The following is a 14,421-nucleotide window of genomic DNA, read 5'->3' as shown; positions in this document are numbered from 1 at the left end:
TTGGTGAAGAATAAGGCTCCAGGAATTGATGTTGTTGTTGTTGTTGTTGTTGTTATGTGCCGTCGAGTCGGCCCTGACTCATAGTGACCCCTTCTTGGGTTTCCAAGGCAGTATCACTACGGAAGTAGGATTGCCCAACCTTCCTTCTGAGGAGTGGCTGGTGGGTTTGAACCACCAGCCTTCTGGGTAGCAGTCAAGTGCCTTAGGCACTCCACTCACTCAATAGCACCAGATTTAATCATTACAGAAGCTCAGAAACACACACCCTTCTCTTACCTTCACCCCTTCCCTCTGGGTGCAGGATTTCTTTTTGTCTCACTATTTGATTTTGTTCTCTGATAACTGATGAGTGCAAGCTTATTACATGCCCTCCAGCCTCAGCAAAATCTTTCTGAAGGGGACTTTATTTCCACAAATAAATCTTAAAAGGGAAATAGGATTGCTAAGAAGCAACCAAACTGTGAGGATTTTTTTTTGGGGGGGGGAGTTGGTGTTTTTAAATTTTCTATCCTTTTTTTTTTTTTTTCTTTTCTCTTTCTTAAATTTTTTGATGGAGGAGAAGGAGCTATTTTCTTCTCACAAAGGCAGACACTAACTTGAAAAACACCGTGGAGACTCAGGCCCTCAGACAAGGGAAACCTGACAAGATGGCCTCCCTAGCCTAGCTGCCTCATCAACTGTCTCTCCTGAGGGTAGCCCCCAGAACTGTGTGGTGGCATTCACATTACTGTGGCAGTTTCTAGCAAGACTGTCAAGACTTCTCAGAGACCCCGTGGCCTCAAAAAGGCAGTTTCTGTGAGCATGTTTGGTAATAATGGATCATAGGTGTCAGAGAGGCCTTCTTCTTGTGGCCTGTGTGTACCACATGTACACACAAGAGTCCCCGTGGACAGTGATGGGGGAGGCATCCAATTTCAGGCTTTCATAGACTTTGTGCCTGGCGTCCTGCCCTTAGAATAAGATATTGTCAAGTGCCAGACACAATTTGGTAGAACCTGTCAAAGGAGAATGTGTCTGTAGTCCACAGAAACAAACTTGCTCTGAAAGAGAAGGTCACTGGTCAGAAGGAGTAGACTCTTAGGAGTCTGGGCTTAACCTGGAAGGGATGGAGAGGCTGCTGTGGGCTTTAGGCTTATTGGTTTGGCCCTTTGTTACTTTGGAATAAAAGTGGAGACCGGAGACCAGTAGAGAGGTTCAGTCCGCAAACTGTGTGTTTTAAGAGTACCACAGTGTCCCGAGCATGCCTGTGGCTTGGGTAGCAGATGTGGGCATGAACAAGAATGGCCTACAGCTTTGCAGTCACAAGATCCTATGGCTCTGGTGACTTTCCTGTTTTCTCATATGCCTCTGGGATGTAGCAATGGAGCCAGGGAACGTGGAAAGGTAAGGGATAATGACTCAAGCCAGGAGCTAGGATTTGAATTCCAGTTCTGTGCCTGCCTGCTGCATCATCAGGGACTAAACTCGGTTTCCTAATCTGCCCCATGAGAACACTACCTTGGCTAAAAAGAGAACCACCACCTAGACCTAATACGTAGAAGCAGTTCCTCACCATTTTACTGTTGTCGTTATGTGCCCTCGAGTCAGATCCGACTCATAACGACCCCTCCTTGGGTTTCCGAGGCAGTATCACTACAGAAGTAGATTGCCCCATCTTCCTTCCGAGGAGTGGCTGGTGGGTTTGAACCACCAGCCTTCTGGTTAGCAGTCAAGTGCCTTAGGCACTATGCTACCAGAGCTCCTCTACTTTACTGTACGGCACCCTTTTTATTAATTTTCACACTCCCCTCCATGGGTGTGATAATAAATAAGATTTTTGTCATCCCTAAAGCTATTCTAAGGAGCTCTGGTGGCATAGTGCCTAAAGGCATTTGACTGCTAACCAGAAGGCTGGCAGTTCAAACCCACCAGCCACTCCTCGGAAGGAAGGTTGGGCAATCCTTCCATAGTGATATCGCCTTGGAAACCCAAGGAGGGGTCACTATGAGTCAGGATCTACTCAATGGCAGTGAATTTGGTTTTTGAGTTTTAAGGCTGTTTTAAGTAATAATTCTCTGGTAGCATAGTGCCTAAGGCACTTGACTGCTAACCAGAAGGCTGGCAGTTCAAACCCACCAGCCACTCCTTGGAAGGAAGGTTGGGTGATCTACTTCTGTAGTGATACTGCCTCGGCAACCAAAGGAGGGGCGCTATGAGTCAGGTCCAACTTGACGGCACATAACAACAACAAGAAATAATAATTCATTGTTCCATTTTTATTATTTAATGGCATCCATTCACCACTCAGTGCCTATGCTCAGCAAGAGGTAAGCAATGAAATTAATTTAATTCCATTGCCCATCAAAAATAAAAACAACCACCATTAGCCTGTGAGATCTTTATTATTATTAAATATACAAATGCTATTCAACAATGAGAAATCTTGGCAACAACTCATGGACCCCCATACCTCGGGACCTGCGATCCTTTGGCTGGAAACACTGGATCCTAAAGGCCCCTGAAGTGCAAACAATCTGTCATTTGTGACTTTGCAGGTAACTTTTTTTCACATATGAAAATGACTCATGAAGTAATTCATAGAGGAGTAAGAAAATTCCATATTTATACAATAAAATACATCCTAGGCAAGTGTCTCCCTCCCTTTGTGGCCATGGTTGGTTTTCTTTTTCTCCCCCATTGCCCCTTCATGAGCTCTCCCCTCTCCCTCATTGCTCACATTTCTGCCCCCCTCTCTCTCCTCCTGGTCTCTGGTCTTCAGTCCTCCCGTCATTTGCCACACTAGCTTTTTCTGAGTGCCCTGAAAACCAGGCTTGTCCCAAGTGTGGAAGAAAGCCAGGGAATACCTTGCCCCTTGAAGCTGAAACACATCGAGCCAAGACAAATCTGTTGGCAGGAACAGCAGGCACAAGAGTCACATTCAGAGAACAAAAACAGCTATTTATAAAACCTTCTTCCTGATTGCTGGGTGTTCGCTTTCCCTTGAACCGAAGGGGCCACTGCCCCCTCTTGAAAAAGGTTATTCTGTCCACGGCTCCATGCCTGAGGGTCACTGAGTGCCCAATTCCAGTGAGCAGTGAGAACAGGACAGCATGCAGGGTGGATTAGATGTGGTGACAGGCTTTCTGATGGGCCAGAGCAGCTGGGTGTGTAGGGACACAGATGGCCTCTGCAGCACCTGTGAGATGACGGTCAGGGGCCCCTCACAGGACCTGATATCCTGGCCTTAGAACCTAGTCCACCTGGGTTGGCATTTTTTTTAAGCACTTGATATAAACTTTGGTTAACACAATTACTAAGAAACTTTCTAAGGCCCTTAGGATTCGAACAATGTAAATGGCATGTCAACAGATAAAGTATTCTCAATATCATTATCATACATCATTCAATCATAACTCAACTCTAGTCTCTAGTTACATTTGCCTTTTCTGTGTGTCTGTTAGACCGCTTTGATTTTGCTTACCTGAGACTCGTCTGCTATTTTCAATATTGTTGTTATTGTTAGTTGCAGTAAAATTGATTCTGACTCATGGCAACATGTGTGCAGAGTAAACCTTCCTCATAGGGTTTCCTAGGCTGTAATCCTCAGGGGAGCAAATTGCCAGATCTTTACTCTTCAGAGCAGCTGGTGGTTTGAACTGCCAACCTTCCAGTTAGCAGCAGAGCACTTAACCATTGCACCACTAGGGCTTCTTCTATTTTCAATAACAGCAGCAATAATACCACTGATAATCCAGCAAACCCAAAAGGATATTAAGAGAGGTGATTTTTTTTTAATTGAGATGAACCTTATGAAAATTTATAATAACCATACAGAAGTGGACCTTTGGCTAGGTATAACCCTCAAGAAAAATACTTTCCCCGGATATGTGTTTTTTGGCCTATCCATTATTTTCTTTAAAAGTTGAACTAGTTGGCAACTCTTAAAAACCAGGAGATTTTACATAGAAATACATATATCTGGCCTCTTTTTTTAAAAATGGCAGTTCTGGCAACATCTGGACCTGTTCTCCTATATGGTGATAAATGTGGAGCATGTGGGTCCTCCCACGCTGTCCTAAACTGTGTTCTCTCAAGTTGTTCAGGGAACTTAAGAAATCTTAAGAATTATCTAATCCAAGTCTTTCATTGCACGCATGAGGAAACTGAGGCCTGGAGATCCTGGTGAATCGTCTGCTGTTGCACAGCTGATGTGTATGAGACCTGGGGCCGGAAGCTGGGGCTTCTGCCTACAGGTCCAGCATGGGTTCCACCATAATCTCTGCCCTCAACGCTACCCAGAGCACCAACTTATGGGTAGTCCTGGGGTTTCCTGGGTTTTTGTTTTGTTTTGAGTTTTGCTCTATAAAAGATGATTTTATTGGGATAAATTAAATATAACTTAAAATTTGCCATTTTAACCATTTTTTAAGTGTACAGTTCAGTGACTTAATTACATTCACAATGTCATGCAAACATCCCCACTATTGATTCCCAAACTTTTTTTTTTAATGGTAGTTTGGGTGAAAGTTTATGAGCATATGAGTTTCCCGTTCAACAATTTATACACATTTTATTTCATGACATTGGTTGCAATCCCCTCAATGTGACAGCACTCTTTCTCCTTCCCCCCAGGTGTCCCGTTTCCATTCATCCTTCTTTCTCTCCCCTTCCTGCCCTCTGAGATTTGTTTTTGAGCAAATGTTGCCCTTTTGGTCTCATGTGCTTGATTGTATTGAGGAGTACAACTTTTTTATCACACCAAATACACACTCAGTACCCATTAAATAATAACTCCTGATCCTCCTGCCCCCTTCAACCTCTGATAGCCACTAATCTATTTTGGTCTCTATTTTTTTGCCTATTCTGGATATTTCATCTAATAAGATCATACAATACTTGTCCTTTTGTGACTGGCTTATTTCACTTAGCATAATGATTTCATGGTTCACCCATGTCATAGCATGTGTCAGAACTTGATTTCTCCTTATGACTGGGATAACGTCTGCTTCATCTGGCCTCCCAACCTAATGCTTGCTCACATAGGAGGCCTAACTGACTATTTGAGTCATGAGCTACTCAGGGAGCCTGATGATCAAAGTCCAAACCACAAAAAGGAATACCTTCACTTCAAGGGCATCCATTTATAGAAATAACTGTAGTGTGCTCTGTGTAGACTTCTAAGCCCCAAAAAATGTTTTCATGTTTTGATAACTTCAAAAGTCCATTGCCTTTAAAACTTCCTAGATTCTCAGAAAAGGGCCACCCGAGGCTCAAAGGGGTGGAGGTGGAGAGCGGGTAGGAAGGTTAAATAAGTTGCCTTGGCTGGCAAAAATGCACAGCAGCTAGCTTGGTTTACTTGTGGACATCCTTGAAAACAGGCTATTTATAGCTGTCAAAATGATGACTGGATTTCAGCTCTAAATGGCTGACAAATATAAAAGAACATTTTTAATTGTCTCCTTTTTCCCCTCATCTGTCAAATGAAAAGATTCGACCAACTGATTTGCAATCAGTGTTACTTTCTTGTAAACCAGGGGACAGTAAGAGAGCCCAGAAACGGAGTCGATCCACGTGTCATTGCTGTTATTTGCCATTCCTCCATGTTGCTTTGAGTCCCTTGGAGCCCAGACAGGATCCTCTCCCACAAGAATGGATGCCCCTGGGTAGTTTACAGCCTGACAGCAAACCTAAGAAGTTTCTGGACCTGGAAATCAGGGTCAGGACAACTGGCTAAGGATTAGTCATCTCCAACTGAAAGGTGATTATGAGAGGGAAAGAAATGACAAGCCAAAGAAAACTCAGGAAGAGAGGTGCAGAACAAGCATTCCAGAAGCTATTAAAACGTTGTTAGTTTTATTTCCTTCACAAAATCTTGGCTGCCTGTGATAGACCCCACACTCCTCCTGCCCCTATCCCTGCAACCCACATGGGATGAGTCGGCTGGTGACTGTGTCTCCTAGCAACGAGAAAGAACAGTAATTGAGCACTTACTATGCACTAAATACCTGCTTGCTGCTTTAATTTACCACATAATCTTCACAATAACATTATTGGTGGTGGTGGTGTTGTTATGTGCCTTCGAGTCAGATCCGACTCATAGCGACACCTCCTTGGGCTTCCAAGGCAATATCACTACAACGTTATTGGTAGAGATTAATATTCCCATTTCACAGAAGAGGAAATGAAGGTTCAAAGAACTTAAATAACTTGTCTACACAGTAAGTGGCAGAGCTGGACATGAACCCTGGCCTCTTAGATTCCTGATGTTCTTGTACAACAGAAGATGAAACAGACTTGTCCTCCAACAACAGTGAAGTGGCTGGGGAGACATCTTCAAAAGACAAGAAGTAATACTGGCACTCAGGTTTTCTGGTTGGCAGGGACAGTGAGGCCATGTCTCCCCCCTCAGATTGCAGGGTGTCATGTGCCTGTGTGCATTCACCAAAACAAAGGCTTTGGAAAGTTGATGATGGAGGTGGTAGTGTTGTTGCTGATGAGAGTAAAGGAAAAGGAAGGGGTGAAGGGGAATTCACTTCAATCTGGGATATACATGACACGGAGAGATTTTCTCTACTTGCAAATCACCAAATAACCTGTCAGCACTCCATGCTATACAGACGTGCTTTGATAGTATAGACAGAGCGAGAAGAATCCAGACAAGTTTCCCTGATGTCTTGAAAAGCAATGACAGTGAGATGAGAGGTTGAGTGCCTTCCTGATCCCGTAACAGCTGAGAAAAGAGACAGCCAGTAACTTGCAGGGAAACTAGCATGCCAGTGAAGTCCTTGGCAAGAATACACCAACACATACAAAGGAAGGTTTTGTCTTATCTCCTCTTGTGCCACTTGGCCTGAAGCCTACCTCTACTGCAGGCCCACGGTTAATGGCTCTGACTTAACCATGCAGGCTTCTAAGAGCTATCTATACCTGATCATCCTTTATCCCATTAGCATTCTCTTCCTCCTCTGTCCCTACCCTTATTCCTCCTGCCTTTGTTTGTTCAACCTTTTTGGTGCCTAGGACAGAGGCAATTCCCTTTTTATTACTTTAGGAGCTCTGGTGGCATAGAGGTTAAAGCAGTCAGCTGCTAAACAAGAGGTCAGCAGTTTGAACCCACCAACAGCTCCATGGGAGACAGATGAGACAATATGCTTCCATAAAGATTTATACCCATGGAAACCTTATGGGACAATTCTACTCTGTCCTAAGGGTCACTGTAAGTCAGAATTGACTCGATGGCAGTGAGGTTGTATTACTTCAAAAAAAGGCTGATAACTGTTTTTCTGAATAAACAGGTAAGTGACCTATAGGACAAGAGTTCTTTGATTATTAACCACCAGCAACATTCAGTCCACAAACAATGCCTAAGGCATTTGACTAATAGCCAGAAGGCTGGCGGTTCAAACCCACCAGCCACTCCTCGGAAGGAAGGTTGGGCAATCTATTTCCATAGTGATACCGCCTCAGAAACCCAAGGAGGGGTCGCTATGAGTCGGATCCAACTTGACAGCAGTGAGTTTATTTTTTTGGTTTTTTGGTATAGAAGATTTGGACCTTCTATAGATCAGACCTAGTCAGTGTTATCTCATTTAATTCTTATAACACTCTATGAGTTAAGTATTAGCCAATCTTATGGGTAAAAAAAAAAAAATAATAACTCACTGCCATCAAGCCAATTCTGACTCATAGAGACCCCCTTTGGGTTTCTGAGATGGTATATCTTTACAGAAGTAGATTGCCCTGTCTTCCTTCCTCAGAGCAGCTGGTGGGCTTGAACTTCTAACCTTCTGGTTAACAGTCAAATGCCTTAGGCCCCATGCCACAAGAGCTCCTTAATCTTATGGGGAAGGAGGCTCAAAAAAGTCAAGTAACTTGCTCTATGTTACGTTACCTACAGAAGCAGAACCACAATTTGAACTCAGGGCTCTTCGATTCCATTCTGGGCTTTTTGTATTAGGCCATACTGCCCTTTCTTATCATGAGTGGCTAAAAATCGCCCACCTGGAACCTGACGGAAAAGTACCTGAAGAGTAACTTATATTTGTCTCCCAAGAATGGTACCAAGCCTTCCCTGTCCTCTTCTGTGTTGAGTATGGTTCCAGTGCAGCGCCTCTACCCCATACCAAAGTGAGCTGAGAGAACTGTTGCAGTGGCCTGGGAGGCACCTGCCTTTGCTAGGGATCAATTCTGGTTTCTCTGACTATCTAAGCTCTGCAGACTCCAAACCAGGAAGTTCCTATGATACACGGATTGACTGCCCTGACCACTGGGAGCTGGGAGAGACTGACACTCTTCATCAGGCAGAATTTCCTAGGATGTCTTGCAACCCCTAATGCCCCTGGCCCCCAAGGGCATCCATTTAACAACTTCTGGCAAAGGAAAACCCCAGCACTCTGTTGTTGTTGTTGTTATGTGCTGTCGAGTCGGCCCCGACTCATAGCGACCCCTCCTTGGGTTTCTGAGGCAGTATCACTACAGAAGTAGGATTGCCCAACCTTCCTTCCGAGGAGTGGCTGGTGGGTTTGAACCGCCAGCCTTCTGGTTAGCAGTCAAGTGCTTTTAGCCACTATGCTACCAGAGCTCCCCCCCAGCACTCTAGTAAGCGTAATAAAGAACACACCACACCACAGCACACAACATACTACTACCAAAGGCAGAGCATATCCAAGTAGGGCAGCATGATGCCAAAGCATAGGCTCTGGGGTCAGAAAGTCAGGCTGTAGCCCCACGCACACCGCTTACTAGCACTGAGGCTTTAAGCAAGTTATTTATCCTAAGTCTTAATTTCTTTATTTGTATCAATAGTACCTAGCTCATTGGTTTCTTCCCGGAATTGAAAGTGATAATATATATATAATGTTTACAGAGTATAAAACCAAAAGATTAGGGGAATGGAGTGCATTCAATTCTAACCAAAAAGTTCCTGAGTTAGTCTTAAGACATATTGGTTGTTATATTTTGAATACATGGTTTCCTATGGGTCAAATGTTAGAGCCTTGATGAAGCTATTAAAAGTATGTAAGCTCTGTGAGGGCAGAGATCCTGCCTCTCTTCATCATCACTTATCTCCAGGCCTTAAACAGAGCCTGACCCACTACTTCTTGTTGTTAGTTGCTGACAAGCCAGCCTGGACTCATAGTGATCCCATGTATTACAGGGCAGACCTGCTCCATAGAGTTATCTTGGCTATCATCTTTATCGAAGCAGATTGCCAGGCCTTTTCTTCCACAGAGCCACTGGGTGGGTTCGAACCACCAACTCTTTGGTTAGCAGTTGATCTCAAGCTGCTTGTGCCACCCAGACTCCTTGCCTAGCCAATAGAAAAGCTTAATAGATGTTCAGTTGGTGGGTGGGTGGATGGATGGATGGATGGATGGATGAACAGATGGACGGACTGAAAAACTGAAATGATTACAAAGAGGACTTCCACTGGAGAATTTATCACTGGTCACTCTCTTTCAGGGAATGCACTGGCCATCTCTCAGACTGTCCAAGACAAAAACCTGGGGTTCACTGTGATTCCTGTTCTCACTCATCCCCACAACCAACCAGTCCTGTTGATTCCAGTCCCTAAATTTTAGTTTGTGCATCTATTCTCTTTTCCCAGACTCCGCAGTCATTACCTTTGTTCAGGCCCTTCCCAATTTTCTCCTGGCTCTCTATACCACCTCTAAACTAGTCTACAGGCCTCTAGTCTTTACCCACCACTTCCAGTCTACAATTCACATGAGACATATTGTGTTGTTGTTGTTATGTGCATACACACACGAGACATAGCAATCTTTAAAAGCACAGATCTGATCGGGTCACTAATGTTATGACCACACCACCATGACAATGCTGTAGACTTTAAAATAAAACCCAAACTCCTAAGCATGGCATCCCCAGGCTCCACAATCTTGCTCCTGTCTGCCTCTCTAGCCTTACCTAGTCAACCCCCACTTGAGGTCTCTGTGCTCTCCAACAGGACAATGCTCTCTCTTGGCCCATCCCATTGTCCCACTTCTTCCTCTGCCTGGAATGCCCTTCTCTGTTTCCCTTCCACATCCTTCAGAACCCAACCCTGGCGTTACCACCCTAGGATGTTTTCTCTGACCACTCCTGGCCCCACTCCTTCTGTTTGCGCCTAGTGCTTAGTGCTTAAACCACCATGCTATGATCTATTTCCTTGTCAGTCCTTTCCAGGATGCCTGGCTCAGAGCGCTGTGCTCTGTTCTTTGTTGTACCTATTATAAGTCCATCGAGTCCCTGGCATTCAGTGCTGCTCAATGTATGTCTGTTGAATTGATAAGTTCTTTTGCCTTGCAGCAAACATAAGCTTTCTCAGAAGCACATTCACCATCAGCATCACCTCTTTGACGAATAGTATGACTGGTCGAGACAATTAACCAAGGATTAGAGTGTGGTCTATGAATCTGAGAAAAATCTACTAGATTAGGCATATGGGGAACATATTTTTAACCAAAACTCAAGACACATCATTTGACAAATCTGACCACACATCTTTCTGTTTCAGAAAAATCTGAATATATAATACTTATAGCTATACAACCAAATCTTTTTGCCTAATATATTATCCTAATATGCTAGTTTAAGATACTGAAATAATAATGGCTAACAAATAAATAGCTAACCTTCTTGGTGAGTTTATTATGCATTAAGCATTGTGTGGACTGCTTTACAATCATCTCAGTTAAACTTCTCAGCTACCCTTTGAAGTAGATCTTTTTATTATCTCCATTTCACAGATGAGGAAACCGAGGCTTGAAATGGTTATATAACTTGCCAAAGGTTACACAGTCAGCAATGGACTCAACCAGCAGAAGATGAGAAGTTTGTTTGATCCTCTCAGTCATTCTTTGATATTGACCTAGCCATGACCTCTTAACCTTATTAGATCATCAGAAGAGCCAATTCTGAGCAAAAATAGCTTGTTACTTCTGGAAATTTTTATTAAAACTCTAAATCTTCTGGCAATAACTTTCAAATGTCATGATTCAGACCAGCAATGATATTTGAAAATGGAATCATAATGCGGGTCTTCTGGCTACGGTGATGCTCTCTCTGCCAGAGAGGGATGCTCAACCTTGACATTTATGACAATCTGTGTTTTTCCTGTTACTTGGTCTTTTGCCTATTTTGACTATTGAAAGTCACTTACCCTTGTTCTTTCCTCCTTGGGGAATCCTTTCCTTTAGGTTTAAAAACCTCTGTCCTCTTCCATGATTATAATTTCATTAGAATCTATAGCAATGTTTTTCCAAGTCCTGTATAATAACCACCTAGGCACTCAGAAAATGCAAATTCCTGTCCCCTATCCTACAGCTGTCATATAGAATCTCTGTAGTTTGAGCCTATGAAGCAGCATTTTGATCATGTTCCCCAGGTAATTTTTATGAATATTAATGTTTAGAACCACTAATGTAGTCTCCAGACACCCGTGATTCAAAGTATGGTCCCTGGACCAGCAGCATCAGCAGTTTGTTAGAAAATGCAGAATCTACTGAATCAGAATCTGCATTTTTAATAAAATCCCCAGTTGATTTGTATGCACATGATTGTGCATACAGAGAACCACTAACCTAGGACAGTGCTTTCCAGCAGTTTTTCACATTATGGCACACACAGAACATGAAAACATTGGTTTGACACACTGTGAAAACAGATGAAAATGCTTGTAATGGCACTGGGGGCTCAGCCTGACCCAGGCCTCACCTGCCCACTCTGAAAGCTGAGGGGATTGACTTCTCAGGCATACACTGATTGAGAAGCTCTGGCCTTGTTAAAGCATGCTCAGTTCTAATTGTTTTCATGGGGCATAATTCCCTAGACTTTTTTTTTTTTTTTCCCCTTATTCTTGTCTTTGTCATTTAGCATGTATTTTCATGCATACCAAAAGGCAGAAAGGCTACTTCCTAGTCAATTCCACCAGTTGCCATCAACCCGACCCTGACTGAAGGCAACTCTGTGTGTCAGAGTAGAGCTGTGCTCCTACAGGATTTTCAATGGCTGATTTTTCAGAAGTATATCACCAGGCCTTTCTTCCACAGTGCCTCTGGGTGGACTCAAACCTTCAGCCAATTGAATTAACCATTTGCATCACCCAGCAACTCCTCTTCACCAACCAGATCTTAGAAATCTTCATATAATGGAAGAACATAGTATCATCTTCAAGTTCTAGGTAGACTCTTTGAAAAGTGCTCAGAAGTCTTGTCTCTCATTCTAAAGGGTCATCTGCTTGTGGACTTAAAAAAAAAAAGAGGAAAAAAACAAGAGCCCTCTTCCCTCTGAGGAGTTCTCCTTTCCTCTAGGCCTACAAATCTGAGGAGGGAATATCAGCAACATGTAAGGTGGCTTCTTCTCTCCTGAGTGCCAAGTGGAATTTGATTTTCTTAATCCTTCTTCAGCAAAATCTGTCAGCTTGTAAACTGGACAGGTATCCCTTCTCTTAGTCAGCCACTGATAATAGGGTGACAGTTGGGTTGGAAGAAATGGAATACCTTCAGAAATACTTCCTGGTGGAACCATCTGATCAAAATGACAGGGTATTGGGACACATCATCTGACCTTGCAAAGTCCCCGGCTACATAGGAATCCTATTAACTTTTTTTCTACTTAGGAAAATTTTAAAGTTCAAAATGGTAAGCTCTAACTTTGATGAAAATATAATATGGCCTGCCCCTAAATGAGGAAGCTCTGGTGGCTGAGTGCCTAAGGCATTTGACTGCTAACCAAAAGACTGGCAGTTCAAATCCACTCCTCTGAAGGAAGGTTGGGCAATCTACTTCCGTAGTGATACTGCCTTGGAAACCCAAGGAGGGGTTGCTATGAGTCGGGTCTGACTCAACAGCAGTGAGTTTGGTTTTTTGTTTTTGTACCCCTAAATGAAGGATTGTCATGGCCAAAGCAAATGCAATTTGGGGGTGGGAAGTGGGGGTGGACTATTGCTACTAAACAGTTCACTTTTTTCCTTCTCTTTCCAACTTACCTGCAAATCTGTGTCTAATTCTCCCCATACTGTCCCTGCCCCTACCCTATTCCACCCCCATTTTAGTGCTGCTATAACAAATTCATTTATTATTAGCAGCATCTGGTGCTGCTATAACATAAATTTCTTTCTTTGTTGTCTCTTAGTAATCTAGTTATTTAACAAATAGAAATTTATTCTCTCACAGTTTAAGAAGCTAGATGTCTGAATTCAGGGCACCAGCTCTAGGGGAAGGTTTTTTCTCTCTCTATCGGCTCTGAGAGAAGGTCCTTACCTTCTTTCACCATCTGTGGGTCCAGCATTCCTTGGAGATCTACATGTGTCTTGGCATCAATTTTCCCCTGGATATAGGAGGCTCTCAGCGCAGGGACCCTGGGTCCAAAGGATTTGCTCTGCTTGCAGCTCTTCTTTCCTGGGAGTAGAAGGTCCCTTCTTCTCTGCTCATTTCTCTCCCTTTTTGTCTCTTGCAAGATAAAAAGTGATGCAGGCCACACTCCAGGGAAACCCCTCTTACATCAGATCAAGGATGTGACCTGAATATGGATGTTACACCCCACCCTAATCCCCTTTCAACTGATTGACTGATCACATCATTGGGGATGACTAAATCATTACATAACTGCCAAATTGTATTGTTACATAACTGCCAAACCACTGAGAATCATGGCCCAGCCAAGCTGACACATATTTTTGAGGGACACAATTCAATCCATGACATCTCCCCAATCAGATCATAGACAAAATTAGCACATCTTTTGTGCAGTTTAGCGTGGGAGTATCCTTCCTTGCCCCTGGAAGCCTTAAATTTCAAAAGGCTGTCTGGTTTTTCCTTTGTACCCTAACCATATACCCAAGAAAGGGCTTCACCTAAAATCCTTCTATCTTTAATAGTAGAAATGGCAATGACAAACCATGCTGCATTTTCCACCTTGATTCATTTTTCATGGAACTCTTCCCTTGGTGCAGATAGCTGCAAGACCTTTCTCAGGACATTCAGAGAGCAGCTCACGGTCCAGCCAGAATAGCTTTGATGTTAGTGAAAAGAATGGGCTTTTCTCTAATTTCCTAGCAAGAACAGTTGGCAAAAACTTCCATCTCTTGACCATCTAATTAACAAATACTAACAATATTAAGAATGAGGAATGCTGAAGGCTTGGGCCTCTCAGTCCAAACAATATACCCATTCTATATGACCATTTCAAGTACTGACAGTCCCCAGATTACAAATGAGTTCCATTCCTAAGTCTTTTTTTAAGCCAAAATTGTACGTAAGCCTAAACAGTTAGGTGCCATTCGTATCTAACATCAGTTATTCAAATATTTGTCTTAGTTTCTATGCATAAAAAAATTAAAGGAAATGGATAACCAAACTTTGGTACATTCACACAATGGAATACTATGCAACGCTAAAGAATAATGTAGAATCTGCAAAACACCGCATAACGTGGATGAAC

The 14,421-nt window shown here is 43.1% G+C and overlaps 1 protein-coding gene across 1 annotated transcript in view; it reads left to right on the top strand.

Annotated features, from left to right (window-relative positions):
* DGKG (diacylglycerol kinase gamma) overlaps positions 1–14,421 on the top strand; it is a 245,632-nt gene that overhangs the window by 140,365 nt on the left and 90,846 nt on the right. The gene's annotated exons all lie outside the window — the stretch shown is intronic.

This window comes from Orycteropus afer, unplaced genomic scaffold (assembly GCF_000298275.1).
Source record: "Orycteropus afer afer isolate SDZICR_OR568_19922 unplaced genomic scaffold, OryAfe1.0 scaffold00032, whole genome shotgun sequence".
NCBI lineage: Eukaryota > Metazoa > Chordata > Mammalia > Tubulidentata > Orycteropodidae > Orycteropus > Orycteropus afer.
Note: the sequence above shows the minus strand (reverse complement) of the source record. Positions and strands in the feature narration are given on the sequence as shown.